Source organism: Scyliorhinus canicula, chromosome 1 (genome assembly GCF_902713615.1).
Source record: "Scyliorhinus canicula chromosome 1, sScyCan1.1, whole genome shotgun sequence".
Classification (NCBI taxonomy): domain Eukaryota; kingdom Metazoa; phylum Chordata; class Chondrichthyes; order Carcharhiniformes; family Scyliorhinidae; genus Scyliorhinus; species Scyliorhinus canicula.
The window spans coordinates 208352540-208360943 of NC_052146.1; the positions used below are offsets into that span (position 1 = coordinate 208352540).

The 8404-nt window shown below is 48.8% G+C and overlaps 1 long non-coding RNA gene across 1 annotated transcript in view; it reads right to left on the minus strand.

The window, feature by feature from the left end:
- The window catches only part of LOC119971340, a 164187-nt gene extending 156345 nt beyond the window's left edge, over positions 1-7842 (minus strand). Inside the window, exon 1 of the long non-coding RNA XR_005461822.1 lies at positions 7736-7842. This is a non-coding gene — a long non-coding RNA (uncharacterized LOC119971340). The remainder of the gene's footprint in view (positions 1-7735) is intronic.
- Positions 7843-8404: the final 562 nt, after the last annotated feature.

The window sequence follows — 8404 nt, forward strand, 5'->3', positions numbered from 1 at the left end:
GCAAAACCTCGTACTTAAACATATCATTGCCAGAACATTCTGAAGCACAAGTTCAATGGAAACTGGTTATTTTGGGGGAGGGGGAGATCAAGCTTTTTGTCAGTGATACACTATAGGATTGTGAGCCATTAATAGTCTGGTCTGAAGCCAAAGGTAATATTTCAAAACTGAATTGAAACACAGCAATAGGTTGGTGGGATACGATGCGAGCTGATGAGAAGCTTTGTGTGTATTTGGACTCTTGCGTTCCAATTAACATTATTTACAGCTAAAGGTCTTCTGGTGATTAGAGTTACGTACCATGGGATCAAATGAAAAGCACATTTTGACTTGTTAAATTTCTATTAACTCAATAGAAACATATATTTTACTACAGTTTATTCTCAATATAACACGAGGGCAGCTGCTTTCATTTTCGTACCGTGTAAGAAATAAATGGATACCTGGAAATGATTAGAAGAAAGAGCGAAATCAAGCTATTTACATGATATTATAAAGCTCAGGAGCATAACTTGAGTGCCTCATTAATGACAACAGCACCCTGATGTTAGATTAGAGCATGAAATCTCTCCTTCATCCCAATTATTTAATGATATACACATGGTAGGAAATTCATTTTAAGTTAGTGCAGGGCATTTTTTGCAAGTTGGGTCTCTTACAAAAATGTACATTTCCCGAACCAAAACCCACGTTCAACCCGTTTCATGTTATAGGCACTTCAGTATTTTACCGGGACATGATGCGTGTTTATTGAGGAATCATCTGCAGTTCGTCACCAAAAGATCTTTTTGCCTCAAATTCTTCCTGTGCTGTCTTCTGAAAGCTCACCCTGCAAGGCCTCACGGTAGCATGGTGGTTAGCATCAATGCTTCACAGCTCCAGGGTCCCAGGTTCAATTCCCGGCTGGGTCACTGTCTGTGTGGAGTCTGCACGTCCTCCCTGTGTGTGCATGGGTTTCCTCCGGGTGCTCCGGTTTCCTCCCACAGTCCAAAGATGTGCGGGTTAGGTGGATTGGCCATGCTAAATTGCCCGTAGTGTAAGGTTAATGGGGGGATTGTTGGGTTACGGGTATACGGGTTACGTGGGTTTAAGTAGGGTGATCATTGCTCGGCACAACATCGAGGGCCGAAGGGCCTGTTCTGTGCTGTACTGTTCTAAATTCTAAATTCTAAATTCTAAGGCAAGTGCACTGAAAGGAATCCATCATTGGTTTCAATAACTATTCAGTTTCCTTGTGTGAGTGTGTACAGAGGGTGTTAACAGTCGTTCCACATATCGGGCCACCAGTGTTAGTCTGACCTTGTCTCCACATGCTTGAAATGGGTAGCTATCACAAGGAGGTCCTCTTGTTGACTTGTTGCCCTCCTACAGCCCGTTAGTTAGTCCTCGGCCTGACAGTGGTACTTGTAATTCAGCATTCTTGTGTTTGCCCGGACGAGCACAGCATGAAAAGCCTCAGCAACGTGTTTCCTTTTCAACAATATTTAAACTGTCTCTCTCAAAACCAATATGGGACAAGGTACGGTTTCCTTCAGATAAGTGGAACGATCAAAGTCACCATTGTAAGTCCCTGCCTTACTTTGCACTTTACATCAACTCCTTCTCCTCCGTGGACACTGTCTGAGGCTGAAGTGAATGTATTTTGCAACTCAATGTCTTACTTAACTGCCAGCTTAATGTATATCTCCATGCCCTCTCCATCACCTCCTATCCCCACCTCAATCCTTACCTCAGCTGAAATCATTATCCATGCTTTTTGTCACCTCTAGAATATTTCAATACATTCCTGGTTGGCCTCCCATTCTCCATTATTTAGCAACCCGAGGTCTCCCAAGACTCTCGTGCCCGTGTCTTATCCTGCAAAAAAGTCCTTGAGCATCCACCACCCTTTTTATACTGATCTACATATTAGCCCCTAGTCCCTGACTATCTCAAATTTAGAATGCTCAGTCTTGTGTCAAAGCCCTTTCTCTGTAACTGCCTCCATAAATACAGCTCCAGCATGAGCTTTCCATTATTCGGACTCCAGCCTCAATGTACTCACATCCCTTTGACCATCATTGGCCTTCAGCCTCTTAATTGAGGCCTGATCTGCAACTTTAATGGTAAAGCTCCGAACCCTCCAGGAACACCTTGAGCTATCCTTGACTTTCTGCTACCTCGACCCCCCCCCCACCCACCCCAACTCCCCCCCCCCCCCCCCCCCCACCCCCCTCCACCCCACGAACCCCTGGGATCTCAAAGCTCCTCCAACCCTGTCCTCTTGCATGTTCCCAATGGTGGCTATGCTGTAGCAGCCTGGGCCCTAAGCTCCAGAATTTTCTTGCTGAAGCTCTCACTCTTCGTTTAAGACGCTCCTTAAAACCAACTCTTTGACTAAGCTTTTGCTCAATCTATCTTAAGATCTCCTTTGAGGTTGAAGCTCCCGTGGAGTGCCTTGGCAACTTCCACTATGCTATAAATGCTATGAAAATGTCTGTTGTTTATGTTATATATTTAGTAATAACTGTGTGAGGGCGATTCAGTAAGACATCCCGTATCGTTAGTAATGTCTGCCTGATTTGATGGCAGGAGGCATTATCATCTCTTGCCTGAATTGCAGTGTACAGCCTCTACCCTAATGCACTATGACCATCACTTTTCAAGTTTCACCTCATGCTTACTCAGCTAGTAGATAACCATCTCCCACTCTGGACAAAATTGTTATCTGTGCCATAAAAGCTTTTCCTGAAGTGGTTCGAAGATTAAGAGGAATGCTGAAGATAAAGCCAGACCTTGAAGTGGTGGTTCAAACTGCATTTTTATTGTCAATGTCAAACAGACAACATCTTACCCAATTACTGTCAGCAGGCTGGATGTATTCTGATATTGCTCCCTGCAGGCACAATCCAGACAACGTTGCAAATCTTAAGTGGATCTCTTCAAATCTAATTTCACCACGAATTTCTGGTAATTTTTCATCAAATGCTACATTTAAAGATAAAATTGTTGGGCCTAAGTTATAAGTTTCTATGGAGATGACATGAAGCTGGGACCTCTTAGAGTATCTCCCTCAGCAGTTTCAAACCATGCTCAATTCGGTATATTCAACACATTGCAGTCCTCGGGACCCTACGGTGAGTTGGGCAACTTTAGATTGTGACCTTTCTCCTCCATCATAAACTCCACCCCCCCCCCCCCCCCACCCGCCTTTTTAAACATCCCACACATGTATTGCCCCAATGCCAACCTCCCCCTCCCACACCAGGACATTTGTCTTTCGCTCTTAAATTTGCTACTTTTTGGTGCAATCTCTCCCAGCGACACTTCAAAATCTGACACATTCGCCCTCCCTTCAGTTCTGACAAAGATCTGAATGGCTCGAAGCATTAACTCTGTTTCTCCCTCCTTACAGATACTGCCAGACCTGCTGAGTTTTTCCAACCTCCTCTGTTCTTGTTTCAAGTCAGTATATGCTGCCTTCGATTTTGCCGCATATGCTAAGCCTTACCTGCATCAATAAAGCAATATGTGGGCCGGTATGTTGGGATACGGTCACCTAGTGGTTATGATATTGGACCAGTCGTTCGGAGGCCCAGACAAATGAGCTGGAGATTCGACGGTTCAAATCCCACCTGGGCAGTTGGGAAATTTTAATTCAGTTAACAAAAGAAATCAGGAATTCAAAACGTTACAACCAGGAATGATCGTGAAACCACCAGGTTGGCAGAAAAGCCCAACTGCTTTACTAACGGCCTTTGAGGCAGGAAATCTATTTGCCTGATTTTAACTTTATAGGTCGGGCTGTAAGGTAACTCCAGGTCCTCAGTAATGTGTTTGAAATGCCCTCTGAAATGGCCTAGTTTGTGCTCAAGAAGGTAGTTCATGACCACCTTCTCAAGGGCAGGCATGGTTGGGCAACAAATGCTAATCTAGCCAGAAACGTGCACATCATTGAATGAACTATTCCATTCAAATTCTCTTCCCGCACATAATGATGCACTGAGGCTTGTCGGTTTCCATAGCTAGTAATTCCCAGAACAGGCCGCTAGTCTGTCGCCAGGAGCCTATAGCTTGAGGGGCACCACACCACATCAAGCGTGGGCAGCACGGTAGCATGGTGGTTAGCATAAATGCTTCACAGCTCCAGGGTCCCAGGTTCGGTTCCCGGCTGGGTCACTGTCTGTGCGGAGTCTGCACGTCCTCCCCGTGTGTGCGTGGGTTTCCTCCGGGTGCTCCGGTTTCCTCCCACAGTCCAAAGATGTGCGGGTTAGGTGGATTGGCCATGCTAAATTGCCCGTAGTGTCCTTAAAAGTAAAGGTTAAGGGGGGGGGGGTTGTTGGGTTATGGGTGTAGGGTGGATACGTGGGTTTGAGCAGGGTGATCATTGCTCGGCACAACATCGAGGGCCAAAGGGCCTGTTCTGTGCCGTACTGTTGTATGTTCTATGTGGCTGGCCAGGAACCTGTCTCGCTCTTACCATCAGCCATTGGCATGTTTCGAAGGATTTGCAGGTTGACACTCAAGCTGTTTGACGTCATTATGGACGCACCTTCCTTGGCCATCAGGTCCTGGGGTGGGATTTGAACACGGAGCTTCTGGTTCAGAGGCAAGGACACTACTGACCGTGCCACAAAACGTCCATAACAGGTAAGTATAGAGGTAACAAAAGGCATGAATGACTGCCAGGAAAGATACAGTAATATTGGTCCAGGAGATCATAAGATGGTAAATGGTGACATGTTGATCTTACACCCTCTTCCTCTGCTTCAGCTTTCAGCATGAATGTTATAAACAGGCTTCATCAAGCCTGAGGGCCACGGCTGACAGAAACTCGGGCCCAAATTCTGGAAACATCTGCCCAAATCTCCACAGTTTTTGTATCATTTCTTTCCTAATATGCCTCCATAAAAGGCCCATATGTTATATGTGGGTATGTGACAACCTAATAAGACTGGCCAGAAATGCGAAGGTTCGATGGTTTCTGAAACTTTTGGAAACCAAATATGAAAACCAGGGCCGGGATTCTCCCCTACCCGGCGGGTTAGGGGGTCCCGGCGTGTTGGAGTGGCGTGAACTACTCCGACGTCGGGCCGCCCCAAAGGTGCGGAAGTCTCCGCACCTTTAAGGGCCAAGCCCTCACATTGAGGGGCGAGGCCTGCGCCGGAGTGGTTATCGCTCCGCCGTCTGTCGTGAACGGCCTTTGCCACCACGCCAGCCGGGCCGAAAGGACTTCGCCAGCCGGCATAAGTCCTCGCATGCGCCGGAGCGTCAGCGTCTGCTGACGTCATCCCGGCGCATGCGCAGGGGAGGGGGTCTCTTCCGCCTCCGCCATGATGAAGACCATGGCGAAGGCGAAAGAAAAAGAGTGCCCCCACGGCACAGGCCCGTTCGCCGATCGGTGGGCCCCGATTGGGGGCCAGGCCACCGTGGGGGCACCCCCCAGGGTCAGATCGCCCTGCGCTCCCCCCCCCCCCCCCCCCAGGACCCTGGCGCCCGCCCGCGTCGCCAATCCCACCGGTAAGAGAGGTGGTTTAATCCACGCTGGCGGGAGAGGCTTGTCAGCGGCGGGACTTCGGCCCAGCGCTTTGGCGAGCTGGAGAATTGCCGCGGGGGGCCCGCCGACCGCCGCGGCGCGATTCCTGCCCCCGCCGAATCTCGGGTGGCGGAGAATTCGAGACACGGCGGGGGCGGGATTGACGCCAGCCCCCGGTGATTCTCCGACCCGGCGGGGGGTCGGAGAATCCCGCCCCAGATATGGAACTAAGGTCAGGGCTTACCAGGCAGCAAATATCCTTGTGTTCCTATATGCTTCGTAGACTTAGACAACCCACAGCAGGTACCTCAAAACACCGGAGAAATAACATCAGTGGTGCCTTTGCAATATCCTCCAGATTCATGATATTAAAGGTAGTCCAACAGCACTGTCCTCTCTCCAGCCAATATGCCCAGCTTCGAGGTGCTCCTATCTCAAAACCAGGACATACCTGACACCATATGCCTGACACCAGATTCCTGAAGTGATTGCTCTCTCTGAACCTAGTCGCAGCAAGAAGTTCCCAGGAGAACAGCAGAAGGGGATGTCCTCAAAGCGTCCCTGAAGGGGTCAAACTCATCAACACACGGGGAGATCCTGGCTTGTGATCGATCATAACCTTCTGTGGAGAAGGTATACTAATTGAACATGTTGAGAGACATGTCAGAAACATGCAGAGGTGAAGTCAATGTGTCGGAGGGTATACACGAGCCTCCAAACAACCCACCTACTCCACCCTTCAAGCACCACATGTGGCAGAGTCTGCAGAGCATTAGACCTACCGGCCATATTGGAACACATGAGACTGGATATTGGATGGGCATTGGAAAGATTGTGCAGTGATATCGCAGATCCTGGAGACACAGCGATTTCAGAAATGGAGTAGACAACGCTGTTGATAATCAGCAGGAAGGATTAGTGTTGTTGCTGACAAGTTGACCTCTAGCAGTGATGTAACTGTGTCTAAATACAACCAGCTCTATCAGGAACCACCTCAGGCACCAGATCAACAAAGGTCATGGGTCAGGATACAGGGACCTCCGAGGCATTAAACCATTCTCACACGTAATCAGGCTGACAGTTCAGTCTGTACAGGGACCAATGTTTATTTATGCTTTGTTTTGCGATGCGCCAGCACAAAGTAATTCCTTCTTTAGCCAGGACCCATATTATCCCAATCAGTGACTGGCACCGGACATGTGTAAGCCAGAGGTTACACAGTGCAAACTTCCTGTCACTGCCCTCACACCTCACTCCCGTCAACCACAATGAACTCGGCATTTTGCTGTTGACAATCAGTTGGCTTCAGAGTTAAGGTTGCATTGTGAAGGAGGAGAAACAAAAATTCTGTCACAAGGTATGATCATCCCAGCACTGTCACTATAACAGACTGATACCGAATTGTTTAACGATAGCCACAGCAAGGCAATTTTCCCAGTGTTTAGTGCACATTCAGTAGCTAATTGTATTGGTTAGCTTGAATCAAATATTCTGTAGATAATGAAATGTTGCCCCCTCACAGAATCAGGCAATTTGTTTTATTCAGTAACATTGCCTGGGATAGAACAACTAAGCTGACAACTAAAAATAAAGGCTCCCATTTATATCACGTCACATCTCTAAAAACATTGCAAAGCGCATTTTCCATTATTGGCAACTGTCGCGACTCTTACCCTATCAAAAGAAAATGGCAGCTGTTATGCAATTCCACAAATATAATGGATGACATTTGATTGAGGGAAGAATATTGGCCAGGACATCCGCAAATGTCCCTGCTCTTTGTTGTTGGCAGAGTGAGACAGAAATTCAGGAACGTCCATATTGGTGAGGTCTGAGATAGTGGGTCTCAGATCTCATTGTAATGGAGCAACCATGGTGCTATAGCCCAATGGCGCAAAGGATGGTAAGAGGTGGCACTAGCGCAGCAATGGCCCTTAGATAAGTGGATCTAATCGGTGGCGGGGGTGGGGGGGGTTGGTGAGGACGGATATTGGACGTGGGACAATGTGGGGCCTCAGATTGGAATCGAGGGACAGCCAAAACTAATAGGGATGGAGGTGAAGGTAGTGGGAAGGTGTAAGGGGGAGTAGGTCAGGTGACATGGGGGTCTGAAGGGTGGGAGGTCGGGGATTGCGAGTCCGGACGTGAGGGTCAAGAGGTTCCTTGGATGTGGGATAACAAGGAGCAATCTTCTCCCGGCTTCAGATTCAGTTAAGTTACCTCCACTCGTATGTTCAATATGGCTGGTTTTCCTGAGTGTGATGGCGCTGATTGCCTGGAGCAGGAACCTCAAGCAGCTGTTAGACCCCCTTCTTGCATCCACAGAGGGTCTGGTGCTTCCTTCAGAACTGGGTAAAGAACTTGGGCGGGATTCTCCGTTCGCTGCTGCTGAACGGAAACACAATTGGGCGGATTCCGACATCACAATCACAATTCTTCGTCACCTCGACAACGGCGTCAATGTGATTCGGAACACACGTACAGTAAACACCATTTACATATCATTAGCGGGCCTGACCTGTTATTTTCCGGGGCTTCCGGGATTCACCGTCTCTGATGGGCCGAGTTCCCGGCACGGTTCACTTGTGCTTTTAAAAATCGTCAAACCGGCGTCTTGGCTGATGAGGGAAAGAGAGCAGATAGGAAACAGAGAGGCGCGACCATAGGCTGCCGGGCCAGACACTGGCAGGGTTGGCTGGGGTGGAGGGACCCTGCCAGGGCCGGGGGGGTTGACCAGGGAAGGGCCGTGAGGCCGGGTGACCCTGCCACGGGATTGGGGCATTGCCCAGGCGTGGACCACCATTGCTTTGGCCTGCAAGGCACCCCACTGACTACCCTCTTTGGCCCCTGGTTCTGCAGAGTGACACCGGCCATATGGGTGCCCACACT